This window comes from Phocoena phocoena, chromosome 5 (assembly GCF_963924675.1).
Source record: "Phocoena phocoena chromosome 5, mPhoPho1.1, whole genome shotgun sequence".
Taxonomy (NCBI): domain Eukaryota; kingdom Metazoa; phylum Chordata; class Mammalia; order Artiodactyla; family Phocoenidae; genus Phocoena; species Phocoena phocoena.
In genome coordinates, this window is record NC_089223.1 from 71,656,071 (window position 1) to 71,679,687 (window position 23,617).

Here is a 23,617-nt window from a genome sequence, read left to right on the forward strand (position 1 = left end):
GATCCCACGTGCCGCGGAGCGGCTGGGCCCGTGAGCCATGGCCACTGAGCCTGCGCATCCGGAGCCTGTGGCGGGAGAGGCCACAACAGTGAGAGGCCCGTGTACCACAAAAAAAAAAAAAAAAAAAAAAAGAATAGGACTGACCAAAGCAAGACAGGATAACAATTTATTGGGCATATATTTCAGGCAAGAATTCAGAAATATCAGGGCTGAGTGCCACCACTGAAAACCAACTTTTTAATTAGGTAAACATAAAATGTATGATGTCTAGAATACGTACTGTTGCTACAGAGTATAATTCATCATTGAATGTATAAACTCTGCTGTACAACAATGACAGAGACAAATGTCACTAGATCTGCTTAAGTACTTCGTATTAGTAATTACAATGAGTCAAAAGAAGGAATAATTTATGAGGTTACCTATATGGTAAGACACTTGAAGTATTGATTGAAATTTTCCTTTCCATACTAAACCAAGGGCATGATTATTTCCAAAGTGCTGATTATCTTGAATTTACAGCTCAGGGTCAAAGGGGCCAGTTATGTGGACTACCAATCAGTCAGAGCTTCAAAACTAATAACTGATAAGATGTTACAGGAAAATGACTTCCAGATATATTTGCATTTTAATAAGAGAAATATTCAGTACTCTAGGAAATTAATCTTTAAAGTTAGAACTATCAGGAAGTGATGAAGATATTTATGGGCAGAAACTCAATATGCATGTAGCATAGATAACCATCTTATTCTCCTAAGTGTAAATTTAAGTTCATCACATACCTTAATATATGAATAAAAACAAACAATTAGAGCTTTCCCTTATATTCAGCCTTTTTATCACAAACACACAGAAAGTTTAATACTAACTCCTCATTCAAATTTGAACTAGAGTCTAGCACAAATGCCATGTCTCAGGTGGTTTTCTGACTTCTGTCATATTTCAAGGGTCCTTGAAAGGTGAAAGAGTATTCGATCTTCTGGAGATGATCCAGATGGGCAATAATAGCCTAATTCCTTTTATTTTACTTTCCAAATGACCTTCAGAACCATGGTAGTCCCTAATTATACTATGTTAGATACTGTAATCATTTTGCCTTGGTTGCTATTCTAACTTTAAATGCAATTTATACATCTTGGGTTGATAATGTAGCTAAATCTGTTCAGGTGAAGTGGCAGCTCTCACCCCTCAGAAAATAATGAACCTTATCATAGGCATAATCCAGCTGGTTCAGGCATGTTAGCTATTAGCAGATGTTCCTTTTGGCTGAAAGACTGACAGCTCTTCTTGATTCTCCTCACCCTGTTGTTTTTTGTTTCTTTTTTTAAACAATGCCTAAAGATCATTATCTCCAGGGAGACATCACAAATAAGGAAACGAGAGTCACAGAAATGCATAAGTAAAATACACATATTTTTTCAGTTATGATACGACAGGAATATTTTACATGTTTCAGAATATATGGCTGAGGGACAAGAGTTCATGGTACCTGAATTTAAGATGTTTAAATCACAAGCAGCTTGCCTCAGAATCATTGTCATAATTTTGAGCTTGCTTTGAAAGAAAAGAAGAAAAATAAATCTTAATTGGTAATATATTCCCTTTTTGTTTGGCTTTGTTCTTAAAGTTTCTTAAACTTGTTTTTTAACTGAAGCTCTGTCAAAGAATGTCTTTAAGAATAAGTATCTCCTCTTATTAATAAGTTATATCCTTAAATGTGGGGACTTGTTTACAATTAACCAATTATTTCAGAAGCAGGCTGTTAGCCATGTGGATTACGTAATGAATAAAAAATAATTGTTTTGAAATTTAAAAAAAACTCAAATAACTTTTTCTTAATAATTCTTCAAATCTTACTACTTTTCATAAACTCTAGGGTTAATGATCTTATGTTACCCATTTTGAGACTGTAGCTAAACTGAATACAGAAGACAAGCTAAATCAGAACACACCTCCTGCTACCAATCCTTTTGTATGTAGTACCAAAGCTTGGACAGATATAAAAAAAAGAGCATGTGCTTTAGAATCAGAGATTTGGAGTTTGACTCCTGACCCTACTCTTTGTAGTTATATGAACTTGGATGATGGGCTTGTCTTTCTGTGTCCTCTTCTCACCCTTGATTTCCAGGCACCTCCCCTTGATTCCTTCAGACAGACTCACCTAGGAGGCTGGTTTCTGTTTGAGTTCAGTCAATGGTAGGGACCTTCAGAAGCTGGGGCAGATCATGCCTTCTGGGGACTGAAACTCTGAGTACCTGCTTGTGAAAAAGTATACAAAATTAGGTAGGAAAGTGAATACTTATTTAGACTGAGGAAAGGAATCACAACAAATTATACATTTTAAGAATGCATAAGACACATTCTTAAAGAAATGTTCCAATACCACAAATATCATAAAATCCAGGAAAAAAAAGAGCCTATTTTTGTATTAACTGTCTCTTCAGTGGTTTTCCCTTACATTATTTTTCCTGCATGCTTTTCATATGACAGAGATTTTAACAGTAACATTCTCTGTAGAGAGAATAGAAAGATAATTCTGCATTTGTTCTTGTACAGTTGAACAAAATTTGATTTTGTATTTTTTACTACATATAAAGTTTAAAAAAGTTTCATTTAACCTTACAGATTCTTTTCACAAATATTATGTAAATATTTAGAATTGCTGTCAAATATGGAAAAAAATATCAGGTTTCTTTTCATGTATTAAGTATAAGATTTGGAATATTTTTCCAAAGACAGATTTCAATATTTTAACTTTGTTGTTCCTTTTAAATCTGCTGTTCCTTCTTTACCTACATACTTCCTGTCCCAGGTGTCTTAGACATATTTCTATATAATACTGTCTCCTTGTTTTGAAAACCGATGAATTGACACAGAGGTAGTAGGAGGATATCTGGAAGCCATTCCTACAGTTGCAAGACTAGAAATGACTTAACTATACCAAAAAGGGACTATGAGCCATAAAAATATATTCCATGAAAAAAACCCTGAAACTATCACTAACTCAATTTCCACTTAACAAGGTTCCCAAAATGCCAGTGGCTTCAACACACCCACCAAGAGGGTAAGGGAAATTAGAGAGGAAAAAGAATTCTTAATGAGTAGTGATCAAAAAAAATTACTTTTTCAAATTTTACAGAAAGTGTGACTTCTAAATATATTTGTAGGCTCCCTCCCAAGGTCATGGAAGGGACTTATGCCCGAAAGTGACCTGAGACATAAGCTTTATGAATAGTTCAAGGCACCTGCGTCTCCAGGCAAGAGATGTGTAAATGGAAGAGGAAATGTTTTGGGACATTTCTTCCCTGCTTCCTCTCTGCTCCAACGGGTGGCTTCTGGCAGTGGCTGTGTCCTTCTCTCACCATCACTCTTATTGGATGGCCCCTCTGTCACGTCTCCAGTTCTCTACGGAGAGAGAGGTCAGGTATTTATTAGTCTGCAGGTTGGGAGTGGCTGTGGTTCTCCAGCTGAGTAGCCAGTGCCTATAGGGCAGCCTTTCTCCTGCTGTCACTCCAGTAACAACTTTCTTCTCATGCTCATTCAGACCTAAGTGTGATGATGACTTCCTGCTTTTGCCAATTTCTGGATACTTTAATATCTCTTCTTGATTCTGCTCACCCCTCTGTAAGGAGTCCCTTCGTTATGATGTCTTAAATCATCCGAGTTAGGTTCTACTTCCAACAGCATCCTGGCCAAGACAGACAAGGGACTGTAATCTGTAATCGTCTTAAGCGTCAGTTGCTTTATCTATAAAATGGACAAAATAAGATCTATTTCATAGATGTGTTATGATGATGATGTGAAACAATGCATGCAAAAAAATGTTTTTTCAGAAAAAAATGAGACTATTCAAGCACACAGAGACAGAGAACCTCAGTCACCCACTACGATTTAATGTCAACTATATAATACTTCCTACTCCACTTTAAAAAATCACAATACTATTATGCCGGTATTACTGCAACAATACTTTTTTTTTTTTTTTTTTTTGCGGTACGCGGGCCTCTCACTGTTGTGGCCTCTCCTGTTGCGGAGCACAGGCTCTGGACGCGCAAGCTCAGCGGCCATGTCTCACGGGCCTAGCCACTCCACGGCAGGTGGGATCTTCCTGGACCGGGGCACGAACCTGTGTCCCCTGCATCGGCAGGCGGACTCTCAACCACTGTGCCACCAGGGAAGCCCCGCAATAATGCTTTTATAAAATAAAACACTCATGAATTCTTAGAAAAAGAAAATTAAACCAAAATCATGCAAAGTAGAAGCCCCATTTTTTATTATTCGATTCAGTACTTACACCATAAATAAATATAATCATAATAAAAATGATGGAGAATAAAATGACTTTTTGAAGAAAACCAACACATTCATGGAAAGTGTGTGCACTGGTAACAAATATGGACTGAACTTATCCTGTTGAGGACCAGTGACAAACAGCTGGCAAACCAGCACCATCCCATAGCCCACACATCAAATAGCATTGTACTGCAGCATTTTATCCTGCATGGAATATTTCATTCTGGTTGAGTGTATCTGTAAGGATCAATTTCTGTGCACATCAGCTAACTCCCTTTCTCCCTTTCTGTATCTTTCTGTCTTTACTTATTCTATTTTTGCTCTTGGTTAGTTACTTCGCAGTAAAACTCTCCTGGCAAATTTTCCCAAGCCCGTGTTTCTCCTACGGAGTTATTTACCAGAAATAGTTTATGTTTTTATCAAATGCCAGCTACTAAGACCAGAGTCTGTGTTTTATCAGTATACAAATCACCTGATGATAAATCAAGAAGGCTTCCAATATGCACAACAGAGTCTGCTCTCAGCACAATCCCTATAATATACTATTTTATCTTTGGGCATTAGAACAAGAATTCCTGGCCTATTGTTGCACGTTTGCAAAAATCACATGTCCTAGCTTCTGACTCAGGTCTCTAATTCAGAATTAAGTCTGAGCACTTACAATCATCTTCCCTGTCCAAAGCTAGTTCTGACTATTCTTCATGTGATATAATAAGGAAGAAAGTCAACGTCCAGTGTGTGTGTTTTCCTTCTAAATATCTTCCTGGGAAAATGGAGAACTAGGGCTCACTGGTAGGTTTTAGCCTCTTAAAGATCAAGATACTTTTTTTTTTTTTTGCGGTGCACGGGCCTCTCACTGTTGTGGCCTTACCCGTTGCGGAGCATAGGCTCCGGACGCGCAGGCTCAGTGGCCATGGCTCACAGGCCTAGCCACTCCATGGGATGTGGGATCTTCCTGGACCGGGACACGAACCTGTGTCCCCTGCATTGGCAGGTGGACTCTCAACCACTGCGCCACCAGGGAAGCCCGGTACTTATTTTTAATGAAAAAGTTTAGGTAGGAAAAAGAAAAAGGAAAGATTGTTGAAGGGAAAAGAGAAGTTTTATTTGAATGCATACAAGGAGTGTTGCCATGGGAACCCCGTTCCAAGTGTGAAAAAGAACATTCGTCCCGCCTGTTATTGAGAAGTCCATCATGTGCTGGCAGCTGCAGAAAACCTGCTCTGATTAGTGCAAAATTTTAATTTTCCAAAGGAATTGGGGATGGATGAATGGTTTCAATAGTATTAAGCCCTCCTCCTAAAAGCTATAGTCATTATCTAAAATTCCGGTCTTGATGACAGGATTATCTATTATTGTCTCTACTTAGTGTCATTTTCTAAATTCCTATAAACTACTGTAGAGGCAAGAACATGTTTGAGGACACAGAATCCTTTATAATCCTCTTATCCATTGTTATTTGTCTTTGGCCAACTAAACTTCATATATATCATATCATACATATCATTCATATCAAATTCTTCTAACTCTCTAGTAGAATTTACAGAGACTAGTATGAAAGTTCTGCTTTATATGACAAATGTCATGAATTTCACTGTCTGAAATCCACATAAATAACAGAAAGTGGACAGTTACATAGTCTTAAATTTTTCATTAGTCCACAACTGCAAAGTATCTTATGTTTTGAGGAAAAACTATTAGTGCCCAATTAAGTTTTGTTAATAGAATTATGTTCGAATAATTGCTTCTTCATAGGCAGCAAACATAATTCTCCATTTGAATACACTTTAGCACAGTTGAGCATGGGGACTGTGGAGATAGTTGCCTGGGTTTAATCCTTGCTCTCCCATTTACTAGCAGTATATGACCTTGGGAAGTCACTTAACCTCTGGTTGTCCCATTTTCTTTATCTTTAGAGTAGAGATTAAGATGAGAGATAATTTACAAGGTTGTCGAGGAGATCAAAAGTTTTAATACAGGGATTGGCAAATATTTTCTGTAAAGGACCATATAGGAGATATTTTAGGCTTCATGGGCAATAAGGTGTCTACGACAACCACCAGTCAACTCTGTCACTGTCCTGTGAGAGCAGCAATAGGCAATACGAAAATTAATGGATGTAGCTGTGAGCCAATAAAATTTTATTTACAGAAGCAAGCAGTGGGGCTTGATTTGGCTCATGAGATATGCCAACCTCTGAATTTATACATAAAATGCTGACGATAGTGTTTAATTCAGAATAAGTGCTAAATAAGTGTTAACTATACGGGTTACACTGTGGATTTTTGTTGTTGAGTTTAAAATGAATAGAGCACTTTAAAATTATCAGTATATCTTCAATATTAGTAATTCAACTGAGTCATAATTAATTCAGAAAAAAATTTCAAGGCATGCAAATGACTCAGAATTTTGAATCTTTCTGTGCAATACAAGTTAACTCCAGTAAGGAGATATATTACTGTGGATATACTTTTAATGTAGTAAGAGTGAACAGCACAATCTGCTTATTATAAAGCAGAAGAAATGCATAATTTAAATGGTATGAGTAGAATAAGTTGCTCTGTAGAGTTTTCTAAAGTACCTTTGCATAAAAAGAAAAATTTTAAAGAGCAAGAGTAAGATGGGAAACAATGGAAACTTCAGTTGAATTGAGATAGAATTAAGATTTTGGAAAAAAATGATATTAGCTATGAGAGAAACGTGTCATCAAACTGTAATCACAGTTGATTATACAAAATAAGCTTTTAATGTTGCTGGTAATTCTACTTGTGCTGCCTTTCATAATCAAAATATGGAAACTGGGCTTCCCTGGTGGCGCAGTAGTTGAGAGTCCGCCTGCCGATGCAGGGGACGCGGGTTCGTGCCCCGGTCGGGGAAGATCCCACATGCTGCAGAGCGGCTGGGCCCATGCACCCGCTGAGCCTGCGCGTCTGGAGCCTGTGCTCCACAACGGGAGAGGCCACAACAGTGAGAGGCCCGCATACCGCAAAAAAAAAAAAAAAAAAAAAAAAAAAAAAATATGGAAACCACTTGAAACTGTAAAACCATGAAGTGGCAGGTGATGAAATTTCAAATGCCTATTTCAATAATTAGTAATATTTTAGTTGTAAAACTTCCACATTTAAAGGATGAGGCTGCCATATGTTCCCTCTAAGAAGTAGAGTCATGGACTGCTCCTTAACTAGGTAATATCCAAGCTGCAGTTTACCAAAATGGTCATGAAATAACCATCCATTTCTCAAATCACTCAATCCCAAACCAGCTCAATCCTCTAAGTTTCACTTGCAAATTTATCCATCAAATGTATAAATTGTTTAACAAGAACAATAATTTAAAAAGAAAAAAGGATTAACACTACCATGTATTACTTTTCCTAGGACAAAATGTATTGACCAATAAACACCCCAAAAGAAACATCTGTATTGGAAGATTAAAATTTCTTTTCATCATCTGGAACAATTGTTTTTCTGAATAATTTGATTACAAAGTCCCTGGAAACCTATAATCAAATTGATATAACTAATCATGGAAATGTTCAAAATTTTTGTTGACTGTAAATTTTATGTTTAACTCCTCCCATGAACATGCATTGTCCAAGGATTTGAAGTCCAGCATTTTGTAAATTGTTTTTTAAGTTGTATTTTACACATTTTCAGTGATGCTCATCTCAGTAACAATGATCATCATGTTACTCCAGATGAATCAACTTAGGGCTGCCTTTGAAAACCTGATGTGAAAATATTACACGTCAGTTTTTGAGTTCTCAAAGTAACCGCTAGTTCTAAAAGAAATATTCCATGTTATTTAATTATTTGAGTTCTATGAAGTATAATTGTCTAATAACCTAAAGGCATGGATCTCAAAAAGCATACATATATTCTTTAGCATTAATTTATAGCCTGCTTAACCTGAAACAGACTCTGTTTATGCCAGTGTCACTGATAGCTCTCTCTTTGACTATCAAAAGTAGCCTAGTTTGGAAAATAATGTACGTAGATGCTCTAACTTTAAGTTATTTATTTCTAGATACTGTCAACAAACATTATAGTACCCACAATGTGCCAAGCACTCTTCTAGGCCCTGTGTGTTTTGCTTTAATAAATTTATAAATAAATCTGTATTAATTATTGAAGAGCCCACAGAGGCTTCTACTTTCCCCAGGGCATTAGAGAAACTATTACAAGCTATTACTGCTCATAAGTAACTGCCTGGGCTTCTGACACTGATGGGTGGACTTCATCGGCGAGCTAAGCAGTCTTGACTGAAATTAGAAAATTAAACAGAAATAATTGACGCACTTGGCTGGCATACAGCCCTGGCATTAATGTAACATCAAGGTCTAGAACAAAATTAAAGATTCCCAGACTTTTACATAGCTGTGAGGTTTGAGCTACAAGGCATTACATATTACTAAAGAGTCCCAAACAGGAATAAAGGTAAAGTTGCACTTCTAACACAGAGGCAAATGAAATTAAATTCAACTTTACTAACCAAGACATGATGATGATGGACAAAGCTGGAAGGGGTATTTGAAACTGTCTTATATGGAAATTGAAGTAAGCAGATTGGAAATAATCCAATAAACATTACCTAGCACAATGCCTTGTTCATTATTGATTTGCAGATGAATTTCCATATCGATCTTGGTATGTTATGTCCATCCTCACACATAACTTGATCCTTACAAAAGTCTTAATATATTGACTTTTTAATGGCAAGAAACTTTAGAGGGCAGGCAAGCATACAAAATGTAAACTAAAATACATTTATTTGTTCATCATCTTCCACATTCAGATGTTCAGAATTAAACCTAGCCATGCAGTAACGGTGCTGCACCTGTATCTCCTCTTCCTTCTTCAGAGATTTTCTTTTTCCTACCTTCCATGATGGGATCTCACCTCTTCTACATCTTATACTTCTTGGGCTTGGCTAGATGTCCATATGGATGAAGCCATGATCTTTTTATATCTTAACCACAGAAACAGCATCCCATAACTCTTGCATTTTATTTGGTAGAAAGCAGTCAATAAGTCCAACTCACAGTCAAGGTGAGGGAATTATGTAAAGGTGTGATGCCCAGAAGAAAAGGTCATTGGATACTATGTGAGAGGCTGTCTACTGCTTTCCCATCCCAGAGAAGCAAAGGATTCCAGGTTCATTTCATCCATTTCAGAAGGTATAGCACCAGATTGAGAAGAGGAGGAAAGTGGGGAAAATGGCATGGGATGGAAGTTTAAAATTCTTTAAGAAAAGAGCCTGCCTCATCTGATGGAGGGACAAATGGCAATTCTGCAACTGCTTTTGTTTTGGTACAATGCCCACCTCTCTTAGACTGAACAGAGAGAAAGAGAGCTCTTTCTTTTAAGAGGCTATCAAAGCTTTGTCATGACTCTTAGTCTGGAGTTACCAGGCATTCGAGGGTTGTGAGACCCAAGCAGAAATTGTCTATGAAACCTTTTAAGTTACATTGCTTAAAGCTGGTCATACAGTCTGTTTCCAAAAGAGCTTTTGAGCCTAAATTTGCACTGCTGCACTATAAACCAGGTGACTCAATCTGTTCTTAACTTAAAGCATCCAGGCTTCAGCTAATCTGAAAACAGTCTTATCATCAAAGGAGATATTAAAGGTGGGGCAAGACTTCCCAGTGGGAGATTGTCCTGGGACCACTACCGGTATTCTTATTCTTAACTTCAGCAACGTGTATTTGCTGTAGGTTTAGAAACCTGGTTTCACATCATAAAGAATTTACAAGTTGCCCCAGTCCTTTTCCCAAGTTCCAGCGGGAATTCTCACTGCCAATTCTGGGTTCTAGAAAATCATTAATAACTTCAGCTATTCAGGCCCAGGTTAAGGTTAATAAAGGCAAGTTTGGTCAAGGAAGAAAGAAAGGGAAAGGGAAGACAAGAAGGAGAAAAGAAACTTTAAAAAGAAGGAAAAGGAAAAGCCAACATCTCCACTAACAATATCACAGACTTTTTTAAACCAAAAGGATGTCATAGAACTGTCTTTTTAAATAAAACATTTCCCCAAACGGCATATGACCCAGTTATAGCTATATCCACAACATGCTGCCTGTGCATGAAAATGTCCTTTTTCTACTTTTTCATGTAGCAAAATCCTGCCTTTAAAGCCAAAGTCGAATACCATCTGCTGGAAGGAATCTTCACTAATAACATCCTTTGTCCCCGAACTTAGTAGAACCTAACATTCCATATTCTGTCAAAGCTAGTCCCGAAGAGTTCCTCCATTGATGTTCTTGACTCTCTCTATTCACCTTCCGTTCTTTTCTCCCCACTTCTTCTAGGAATTAATAATAACTTTTCAGAATAACAATATTGGAGAACGCATGACATAGTAGGCAATATGCTGAATACTCATATTATTTTATTTAAAATCGTATGATTCAGTTAACATTGATTCATTTAGCTCTCTCTTTTCCGAGAAGGAAAGAAGCCTGGAGAGGGTAAGGAACTTGTGGAAGTCACAGAGCTAGGAGGTTGTGAGCCTGGATTCAATCTCAGCCAGTCCGATTCAAATGGATAATGAGCATAGGCGAAGTCAGCGCATCCGTATTCACTGAGAACACTGAGCCTTTCTGTCTCCTTCCCCAGATGCTGAGTAGTATGAACTGAGGTTTCAAGCATGCATGCATAGAAATGGACTGAAATATAAATATTGCTTGTTTCCTTAACAAATAATTGCAAAGCTATGCAGTGATATCTAGTTTGCAAGGGTGGCACCTGGGTCTTACGCATCCAAGTGTCTCTAGCACTTAATGGAGTGTCTGGCATATTGTAGGAACTCAGAATTTGTTGATTACATTAATAAAAATAGTTTCTGTATACAAACAAATACATTTAAAAATTAGAATAGTACTATATATAAGCATTTTTTTTAACCTGGCAATACATCTTGAGCTTTTTTACCATGTCTTCATACATGATTTTTGTTAGCAACATAAGATTTCATATAAAGATGTACTATATTTAATTTACTTATATTATCATATGGTGGTATATTTAGGTTGTATACATAGTTTTGTTAGTAAAATATCAAAGTTATATCTTTCCATATATATGTTTCTCTTAGCTCTGTGTTTAAATGCACTATTAGAGGTAAAAATACAGATGAAAAGATATAGACAATTTTACAGTTTATATTACTTCCAGTTTGCCTTTCAGAAAATATTTTTACAAATTTAAATTCCTTTCAATAGTTAACCCATTTTTGAGCATAAAATTAATGATTTCTTTTAGAATACACTGGTCAGTTATGCCAGTCATTGTTGATAAAAGGATGAAATAGACACAATCCTTGCTTTTAAAACCAGGTGTACCGGGCTTCCCTGGTGGCGCAGTGGTTGAGAGTCCGCCTGCCGATGCAGGGGACACGGGTTCGTGTCCCGGTCCGGGAAGATCTCACATGCTGCGGAGCGGCTGGGCCCGTGAGCCATGGCCGCTGAGCCCGCGCGTCCGGAGCCTGTGCTCCGCAACGGGAAAGGCCACAGCGGTGAGAGGCCCACGTAGAAAAAAAAAAAAAAAAAACAGGTGTACCAGATAGCTGTCAACGATATTCTCTGCAGTAAGTAAAACAATAAGGGACAGATTTTTGATGAGTGTGCTGTGCAGGGTGGGAAGGGAAGTGGGAGGGGGATTTGTAGGTAGAAAGTGGTACATTCATCTTGAACAAATTGGATCTCAATTGCCTCTGAATGCAAATGTAATCACTTAGTGGGCAATTGAGACTGTAGTTCATGAAGTTAGGTCTGTGCTTGAGATATAAATTTGGAAGTTAAAGATTCATGACATACATTTCTGTTCATTCAATCAATTCATTTTGATTTTCAAATTCCTTAGTACAGAATTATAAATAACACTCCTAAATGGATATATGTGTTTGTGTTTATTCTTCACCTCTAAGTAAGTTGTGTTTTTCTTCTTTTTTTCATGATTATAGTTCAAGGAAAATAATTATAGTGCACGGGTAATACTAAGTAGTTTTTCGAGTTATCTGTTGTTTTCTATCTATACTTTATTTCTGCTTTTAATTTTCATCTACTCTTTTCTTTCTCAAGTTGCTTTTATATATTTTATATTTTCTCCTGTCTTATTTTGACTCCTTATTCTATTTATACTTATTATCAATTATATCTAAAAAAATGCTGCCACTCTTGCTTGTGTGACCATATGCTTGATAGATATTTTCTTGTTCATTCATTCATTAAAGTTCTACAATACTCTGTTTTAGGTATACCTCATATAAAGCATGAAGTTAGATTTTATTTGTTAACCCATTTTGACATTTTAGTGCATTTGAGTGGTTTTTCCTAAATTAATGTTTTCAGCCTTACTTCTGTCACCTTCTATTATGCTTACTGTTTCTTTTGCCAACATGTTTTAATTTGTGAACTGTCTTATTCCATTAGATCTACGTATTGTTGTGAAAATGGACATGATGAGGCTCAAGAATGCAAGACCTTCTACTGATTAGCTCCTCCATTTTAATCTCTAGTCACTCTGCCCTTTACTATTTAGAATCAACAATCTGATTTTGTTTTCTCTACCATGCTCTTTCTTGCCTCTCTCTCTCTATTTTTTTGGTACATTTTACCTAGAAAAGAAAGATCCCCTCACTCTGCTCCCTACTGACATTGGCTTGACTAATGTTTATTTTTTAAACGTTTTTTCCAATTCCATTTACTTCAATCTCAGTTCCCCCAAACAGCCTCACACAGGGCTCTACACTCTGCCAGTGTTCCCTCGTACTTATTTATATCCTGCTTTATAATTAATTGCTTATGTTGATTTTCCTCACTGAACTGTGATGTCCTTGAGTGGTAGAATGGATATTAGTTATGTTGGTCTTTTTAGCAACTGGAAATTATTTGGCATTTAATAAAAACATGATAAATATGCATTAGTGTTGATTGAATAGATTAATAGACCATTATATCAATATGATTACTGGTTATCTTTAAGATTTCCAAAGTATTTTTCAAAGTATGTTCTGTGAAAATTAACAAGGATCCTTTGTAACATCCCTTTGGTATATTAGGCAACTTGCATGAGATGTAAACACATGCTCGAAATTAATTGCCTATAATTTCTAGCCATGTGTTCACTTATTGTAACTTTAGTTTTCTTTTCTTGATATTCTCAGTTGCATCATTACATACTTTTTCCAACAAGGTTACATAGAAGTGAGCTGTATCATATCTTTTTGTTCTTGAAGTGGCCTTTGCACATGAAATACAATCTGGATAAATATAAAATCATTGAGTCAAACTTTTTTTTTTCCTTTATAATTATGCAGTAGCTGCTTCATCATCTTCTAACATCTAGAATTACACAGAAATTTTATGTCATGTTGATGTTTATCTTGAAGATAGTTTCATTTGTTTTTTTAATTCAAAAATATTTATAGGAAATCCATATGTATATTGTATTATTAAATGAGTTTAGAGCAAGAAAACCCTATCTGAGTATTGGTATTTAAGTTCAAAATATTTTTCTAGAAAACTTAGCATCATTTTTTTTTTTTCTGAATTGTGGCTCTATCTTTAAGTGCATATCTGCTCTTCTTAGGTGAGATTGCCATTTTTTATTCTCCTGTTTTACAGCTATCATCCTCATACTTTCTATCTACCATTTTTCTGACTTTTGGGTCCCTCAATTCTTACTTGTTGTCACTGGGGCCGAAAGCAGGCCACCCCAAAATATATCTCCATGATGTATTGATTATTTTGAATGAAAGTTACTTAAGAAATGGCCAATGCAAGTGGAACACTTTGATCCTCTCTGTCTCCCTAAAAGCAGGAAATAAATCTCCCATATGAAAGGTAACTTCCCTGCATCTGGAGGTAGAAGGACACACCTATCGCCAGAGATAGGAATTCAGGCTGAGAAGCCTGTAGAAACAAATCTGGTTAGTTCTTTTTTTTTTTTTTTTTGGTTAGTTCTTTAAATTATTATCCCAAGCCTAAACTCTGTTTAGATTTTCACTAATTAAGCATGCAAAGCCTAAGTTTCTTTATACCCTCAATTCCTCACAAATTTATTGGGTTTTTTGTCAAAAAAGTATAAAAGTTTCCTGCTTTGGCCACTTTTTGGTCCTACTGCTATGAGACCTTCATGCACACAAATTAAAATGTGTTTCTTTTTCTCCTGTTAATCTGTCTTGTGTCAGTTTTATTAGTAGTCCAGCCACAAGAACTCAAGAGAGGTAGGGGGGAAAGTTCCTCCTCCCCAACACTGTCTACATCACATTTGACAAAGTATGTCTTGCTTTTCCTGCTCTGCATTTTTTTTGAGGATCTTTATTTAAATTCTGTGATTTTATTGTCATTTTAATTCATATTTATCTTGGACAGCATCCTTGTAATTTAAGATTATTGTCTTTTCAGTTTGTTCATTCTCTTGTCTTCTTGGGTCATGTTGAGGATAATTCCAATTAGCACTTCAGGTTACATCCTTTTAGTCAACATATAGTCACATGGTAACTTCTAGTTTAAAGGGAGCTAGAAAATGTTGTTGTTGGTTTTTTTGGTGGGCAAATATGCATCCAGATAAAAATTTGGGTTTATAATACTGTAGAAGAACAGATATTAGGGGAAAACTAGCAGTCTTTGTCATATCTTTCAAATTCAGGGAGAAACTAAATTTGTAATACAGAAAAGTTTATAAATCCAACCAGAAGTTGGAAAGGAGGAAATGAATAGGCAAACAAATAGGAGGTTTAAAAAGCACAAGCATGGTAGTAAAAAATAAGCCCTCATACATCAGTAGCATATATCAGATGGAGTCTGCTAAAAAGCTGATGCCTACATAATATTAGACACAAAAGAGACTTACTTATGAAATGCCCGTGAAGGAGCAGGAGGTTTTTCACAATCTGAAGACTAACCCACTGAAAAGGAGAAAGAGAATGAAGGATTGGGTTGGAAGAAAGAAAGACTGAAGCATGCTTCTGAGAAAGTCTTGGTCAGGCCCTTGGTGACACCCCAAGCAAAATTTGTCCATTGGAGGAGTCCTGTGTTGCTGGGGGATGGCCCAGCCATAATACACACTGCCATGTGCAGTCACTGGCTGGCAAGAGTCCAGGGGAAATGTGACCTTGCAGTGAATCCTATGGTGCAGCCCTTGGGAGCTATCAGTAACTGTGCTCCACACAGCAACTTCTCTTCCAGTAAGACTGCCTAGCAACTGCCATGACTGCCACACATACAATCAACATAAACAGAATGAAATAATCTATTTAAAGACAGAGGTTATAAATATTGTTACATGAACTTACTTATATATTTATATATACTATTGAAATAGGTAGACTTAATAAATGACACTAAATTATTTATATAAAAGGGTTTAAAATATGCCAGGCAAACACTCACTAAGATAATTTAATAAAAATATCATATATCATATAATCAGCATAAATGTGGGTAAAAAGGGTACATAGCAATAAAAGGAGAAATCCAGAAATAGTATTTATAAATACATATTTTATGAGTCTTGCAAAAAAGCCTCAAAATACATGAAGTGAAAGAATCAAAAATTAAATAAAAAATACCATGTAATGAGAGGTTTTAATACATTTCTATCAGAAGTGGATATATCATGCAGCAAACACCAGCAAAACTATGACGTGTGTGTGTGGGTCTATGTCTATGTATTCATGTATACATATATAAATACATGCATACCTTACCAACACATAGAGACTATATATAATGTTCAAGTATGAATGAATTCTTTAAAATCTAGGTTAAAAGTCAATACATTTCAAATAATTTCATCATACATATGCGTTCTCTGACTACAATGCAATTAAATAAACCACTAGCCATAAAATCATATTTTAAATTATATTTACTATAAATATGGAATACATGTAAACATTTTTATTTCTGTGGAAAAGTGCACTTCAAAATGACTATGGGATTTGAAGAAATAACTATAAGAAATGCAAAATATCTTGAAGTGAAATATAATGAAAGTACTACCTATCAAAATTTGTTGAGTGCAGACAAATCAGTAAACAGAAATAAATTTATGACCTCAAAAACATGTAAAAAGCAAGTGGATAATATGTTAAAATGAAAAAATATAGAAAAATTGAAGCAAATTACACCTAGCACAAATTGAAGAATGTATATAAAGATGAGTAGATAAAAATAAAATAAAAAACAAGAAAACCACGAGGAATTCACAAAACATAAGATAGGATTTTCTCCTTTTGGTCTCATTAGATTTTGACTTCATGAAGAGTTTTATAAAATGATGTAACTGAAGTACAGGTCATTTCTTTCAATTTTTAATAACTAATTTTGATTACACTCATTTGTAATGAAACTAAAGGAATTGAGAATAATCATATGATCATGGAATTGTTTAGTTAGTACATGTTGTATTATATCATTTTATGATATTATTCTTTGTTAGTTTCTATTAGAGATTATCTGCAAAATTTTCATTATTTGATGGATTTTTGTACTTGTGTTTATTTTTTTTCTGTTAAACGTCCAAAACTGTGTATCATCTGAATGCTTTGTTAAGTATTTAATAACATGGTTATTAGCTTTTTAAAAATACTTATTTATTTATTTTTGGCTGCATTGGGTCTTTGTTGCTGCACATGAGCTTTCTCTAGTTGTGGCAAGTGGGGGCTAGTCTTTGTTGTGGCGCGCAGGCTTCTCATTGCAGTGGCTTCTCTTATTACGGAGCACGGGCTCTAGGCATGTGGGCCTCAGTAGTTGTAGCACACGGGCTCAGTAGTTGTGGCTCACGAGCTCTAGAGCACAGGTTCAATAGTTGTGGCTCACGGGCTTAGTTGCTCCATGGCATGTGGGATCTTTCCGGACCAGGGCTGGAACCTGTGTCCCCTGCATTGGCAGGCAGATTCTTAACCACTGCACCACCAGAGGAGCCCAGTTATTAGCCTTTTGATTTAGAAGATTTACTCTATGGAAGATTTGTCAGGAGCTAATTATCTTCACAAACAGGAACAAACTGCAGATATCTAGAAGCTGGATTGTTTGGGTCTTTTGGGATAATCATTTTTTACTTTATTAAATAGCCCAATTATCTCCAAAGTAGTTTCACAATTTTATACTTCCATTTAGAAGGATTTTATATGAAATTTCTTCAAAAACTATTAAATTTCAAGTATGGATTGATATTTTGCTAAATAGGAATCATAAAGGAAAAATATTCTTTGGCTTAAGTGTCTTGTAACTCTACAATCTGCATATAGATGTCTAAATTCTGCTTCAGTTGAGAGCTCGCCTCTGAAATTATCTCAGAGGTTCTAGACTTATACCATGGTGATCATGCAGATAAGAATAGTAATATTTGTTTAGGGTTTCTATTCTTTATGTAAAGCAAAATTTTAGTATTTCATGTATTGTATATATCAGGATAGGTTACATAGCACCGTACTAAGAAACATCTCCAAAATCTTAGTGGCTTATCACAAGAATGATTGATTTATCTATCACTCATGCTACATATCCTTTGCAGATCAACAGAGACTGAGATTCTTTTCGCTATGTCAGGGACCCAAGATAAATAAGCAGCCACTATTTCAAATATCATCATGTTTCTACGCCAAAAAGAAAAGTTTAAATGCTCAGAGCTTAACAGTTAGAACTAGTTGAATGATGCACATCGTCATAAGATGGCCAAGAAATTGTTCAACATTGTGACTAGAAGGGGAAAGAACCAGAAATATTTGGTTAAGAGCTCTTCTTGTTACTGGATATTTAATTCATTCCCCTTCTTATGGAACTGCATTGAAAGTTTAGCTCCTCTGAGAAATAAACACTTGCCTCCATATGAAGTCTGGATGCAGCATGTCATGATTTGAAAACATAGTGACTTAAAAGACTATGAATCTTCCTTTTATGCATCCAATATACAAAATCTGATTGTAATCTATTGTTGTGTGACAAATCACACAAAAACTTAAAACACCATTTATCATTTCACTATGAGTTTCTGTGTCAGGAATCTCGGCATGAGTTAACTAGGTTCTCTGGTTCAAGATCTTATAAATCTGCAAGGTCCCAACCAAGACCACAGTTATCAAGATTTCACCGGGGGTAGGATCAACTTCCATATTTACTCAGTGAATGTTGGAAGGATTTTTTCCTTTTGGGTCATTGGACTGAGAGTCTTGTTTTCTTACAAGCTGTTGGCTGGTGACCTCCATTGGTTTCTTACCATGTAGACCTCTCCATGGGTAGTTATAAACATGGCATTTGACTTCAACAAAGCTTGCAAGTGAGAGGGCATAAGAGAGTACAAGTAAGATGGAAGTCTCACTCTTTTATAATCTAATGTTGGAAGTGATACCCAAACACTTTTTCTGTCTCCTATTTGTTAGAAGCAAGTCACCAGGCCCAGCTCACACTCAAGGGGAGAGGAATTCATAAGGACATAAATGTCCAGTAGGGCAAAGATCATTGAGAACTCATTCAAAATCACGTACCACAGTTGTAGAAGGACAGGATAATGTCAAGTGACACTATTTAGAAGGAAAAAAATGGTGACATAGAAGTTTTTGGTTCATAGAAATTTTTAAAAACTGGCTGGGCAGATATTGCGAAGACTTCCTACCCTTGGGTTGTGATTTTTTCCTTAATTAGAACGCTGATATTATTTCTGGGATGTGCTTCTCAATCCTTTATTTTCCTATATGGATCTAGGAAAAATTCTATTTCTTATATGAGTCTTCCTTCTCCATTACCATACCTGAAGTGTTGGAGAAGGCACTATTTCTTGGGGTAAGCAACTTTCTGTACCCTCTTTCTGTGCCTAGGAAGTTGGGAATCCAAGAACTATTTTATGTCTTGAACAAATAATGTTTTTAGCCCAAGTTCATGATTTGTTTTACAGTACAGTTTTGTAAAAAACTGAATAGGAGACATATATCTTATTTTAGTTCTTGTGCCAGAAACCACAATGAAGTATTTTCAACTTAATTGCAAATGCTTTGAGTCTCTCATCATCCTTTCCCCTAGCCATTTTGTCTAACTAAAAAGATATTGATGGAGGGCTTTAATTGATTTAGAGGTTTTAAAAATGGGTGAACTAGTCATACCTTGATTTGATTCCTGCAGAATGGATGATATATAACTGGTCTCTGTTGTTCAAAGGAATTGTCAGTTTACTGCTACAAAGGGAAGATAAGAAGAGTTGCCTATCTTGCTCTGTGACCATGGCAAATCTTCACATTTCTGTACTCTCTATTCTCTTTAGTCTCTGTTTAAAATTGTGCATATTTCTTTCTTGTAATACCTTGTCAAATATAGCCAACAGCAACTAAAATATGCTAGCAACTTTCTGTTTTTCAATTTCTTCCCCTAAACCTATGTTTTCATTAGGGACATTGTCTACTTTCCATGTTACTGCAGGAGCCAATTTTTAAGAAGTTTTGCATTTCATAAGAGAGATCCCCATCCTTCTAGTATCTTCACTATCCACTAACAAGTCTTAAGCCAATGCCACAAGTTTAGGGTTTTTTAATGGAATCATCCACTTCTAGCTATCAACATCTGTATCAGTAATGATAGGAGAGGTTTACATGGTGATAAAAAGAAGAAAAAATCTCAGGCGCTTAACTCACCAAAAGTTTGTTATTCATCTATTCTACAAGTTCATTATGAGTTTTCAGGGGGTCCCAATTGTTATCATCACTCAAGGACACAGAACAAGAGAACAGCAAACATTTTAAATGTTGTCAGTTGCTACAGCAAAGAGAAAGATAGCTCTGTTGGGTCTGTACAGTCAATTACGTGTTCTGTTACCTAGAGGTAACATATGCCACTTCAAAAGTTAAATAACCCCACACAATCACAGGGAGATCAAGGAGACTGTGAAAGTCAGTCTTATCATGTTCCCAAACAGGAGAGAACCAGAAATAGTTGGTAAACATCTCTGATAACTACCAAACATATATTACCTAATTTAATTCTCATGCAACCTGAGGTAGGTTATAGTTTCACTATTTTAAAGATGAAGAGGCTAAGCAGAAAAAGGTTAAGTAACCTGCTCAATATCACACAAGCAGTAAGTAATGGAGCAAGGACCACAACCAGCCAGTACTACTATAGCTTCCTTAAGCATTACTCTATGTATGGTGCCTAACAAGGGTAAGAGAGAAGGTGCCTGAAATTCTAGATGTTTAAAAATAAAGTAGTAATTATTCTACACTTGCACACATGCTTCTTTTTATCAATTACTTCTCTAATCTCTTTTCATAACTATTCCAAGCAACAATCTCTAGAAACATTTTTGACCTTAGCCCTACTAAAATACTTTCCGAAATGTTTAGTTTATGCGTTGTGCTTTTTGATTTTTTGATAATGAGCCAAAAGTGAGTGTCAAGTGCTGCTTTGCTTGGGAATCACACTCTTGCAGATAATCACCATTTGTACTCAAATCTAATCATGAAGAAGAGCTTTTATGACCATGAAATTAAGAGAACTCCATAGGCAGTAATCTTTATTTGATTTCCTTTCTATTTTGTCTTTGAATCAGATATTTAAGGAAATTAGAATGGCTTAATTCAGGAAAGAATACTTATTATGCTAAACAAAAAATATTTATAAAATACGGAAACTGAATGTGAAGGGTAAAACAAATGAGGATAATAAAATATGACGAAAGGATGGAGCAGTGGAAAGCTCTCCTGGCTTGACTGGAATATTAGGAAGCTGGCTTCGTTTTCTCTGAGGCTGACTGTGGGTGAAATCTGCCTCCTTTTGCCGTGAGAAACTTGTATGGTTTCTCCAAGGGCTTTATTGCTGGCCCCTCTGATTGCAATTCCTTGGAAGAAGACTATGTGTCCTTTCCTTTGACGGCCACTCCTCTTTGTTTGCCTGTCAAGTTTATTCAGATTCACTTTAAACCCATCACTAAACAAGGTGGTTTTCATGGGGGCAGGAATCAAAATACCTCAGGTGGCAATTCTCTCATGATTCATGTCTAGGATACAGGAAAAATATATGTATCCTTCCCTACCGCCCACCCCCAAATTCCAGGTAGCCTCATTGAAGACACTCTCAGTAGTTTTGAAATGAGGAGAAAAGTACCCATCACCAATTTTCCTTGATTGGGTATATGAAACTCTCAGAAGAGCTGCAATTCTTTGCAAAAAAAAAAATCACAAAAACCCTTACTCAATCACCTGTCTTGAAACTGTTTTATACTATTTGTAAGGGTTTACATCTTCTGATGTATTTAAAGCACTCCGGTAGAAGCATCAGCTGGAGTTTGGTGACTATTTCCCTTGTTTTTATGAACCATTGGAAACACAGGGTGTAGAATTCTCTACATCTTCATCAAGAGCCAACAGAACAAGAGTCTATAGGAAGATTTTATTAACCATTTTGGCTTTTAGTTACAGGTAATGCATTACATGATATAACTAGATAGAAAATGAAAAATTTGGAATGAATACATTTAAATATATATATATATATATATATATATATATATATATATATTTCTTGGTGAGCTACCAGGCTGGAGATTATACAGGAAGGGAGATAATGATAAAGGTACTTTCAATTCTGTAACATCTTATTTCAAATATTATACTTCAAGTTTTCAAAATGGTTGCAAATTTTTAGCACATTCACAGAGTATACAAAAAATCAATTTTGAATTTAATGAAATTGAACTGGAAAATAACAGAGAATTAAGGTTTTTGCATTCAGAGAAATCATCACATGCAAATTGTACTTATTTCAGAAACGCTGGGCACAGTGGGTTTCTGCTGCAACAGCTTTAATAGAAGCACAACTTCAACTTTTCAAATGTGAAGCCACACTGTTAAAAGACAACACCTAGGAGTGTAGCAAAAATCTTCATTGATTATAAAGCAAAGAACAAAGTTAATTCAACACTTCAAAAATGCTTTAATTTTCTTCCCTTGAAAGAGAATTTCTTATTCATGAAATTTCAGTTGCTTTCTCATTTTTTTCTCGTAGGAAATAAGACAATAATGGGTGCTGTTAGTATTTGTGTCTACTGAAGGGTTTAGAGTAGATTTGAACAATATATTATAATTTTGGACCACACAATATGGATAGGAAGGAAAACTGTTGCCATTGGCAAAAGTGTCATTCTTATTTATTCATCATTCAAATATTTGTTTAAGTTCTACCATGGGTGGGGCAACATGGATATGGTGTGTTAGACTGGAAATGGCCAAAGCTGGAAAGATCAATAGACGCCAGTAACAACTGACTAGGAAAGCAGTTATGGTGGGAATTATTTGTAATTATAAAATTAACTAAGGTATATAAAGTGTTTGGCATGGTGCTTAGCAGGGGAAAACTCAGCAAATGAGAGCTAATAGTTACCTATGTGGTTAGGTTAACAGATTAGGGAGATATACTTGGGTTGTCGGAATCAACAGATGGTTACTGAAGTCATGGGAGTGAATGATAACACACCCAGAAAGGATGTAGAATAAGAAAAGAAGAGCACCTTGGACCAAGCTTCAAGGTTAAGGAGAGGCCCATCACAGGCCAGCTGCAAATACTGGCGCTAACCCTCCAACAGGAGGGTGCTGATTCCTCCAATACGACTCTCCTAGTTGAAATCTGACAATTCCATGTGTAGATATAGGATTTGCCTATGAATACTGTGAAAGACTATCATCTAAATATATGAAGACCTAACCTAGATAGAAAATGAAGGGCATGTTCCATTTGCTTCAACTTGACTAGGATTCTGTTAATTACACAAACTCTAACATTAAAACAACCACCAAACACAAAAAATCACCTACCACACACACACACAAACACACACACAAAATCATATATTCTGTGGGCTGTTGTCATTTACTGAGTTATTGTCTAATAGGCATCATGTCGAGTTACATATATATATGTATATGTCATATATCTATCTATCTATCTATCTATCTATCTATATATATATATATAATTTTGAAATTGCAGGTATGAGAACCATACTTATGCCCCAATTAGAAGATGAGGAGTATGAGGCTTAAAGCAGTGAAATGCCCTGTTCAATGTTCCATGGGTAAGTAACAGAATTAGAAACCAAAATCAGGTCTAACTCAAGCCTAAAGCCTTTTCCGCTTTACTGCTTTACAAAAGAGAAGCCAACCATGCAGATGTGCAAAGGTCAGTCACCACATGATGTTATAAAAGGATGTAAGGCCATAGCTGAGAAATGTCACACATGGTGAGAAAATCCAGGTGGAGCCCAGGTGGAGCTTTCCTGTCTTCCTGCATGCATTTATTTCAGATGCCTTTTTATTTTTTAGGCTCTGGGAACAAAAAAGT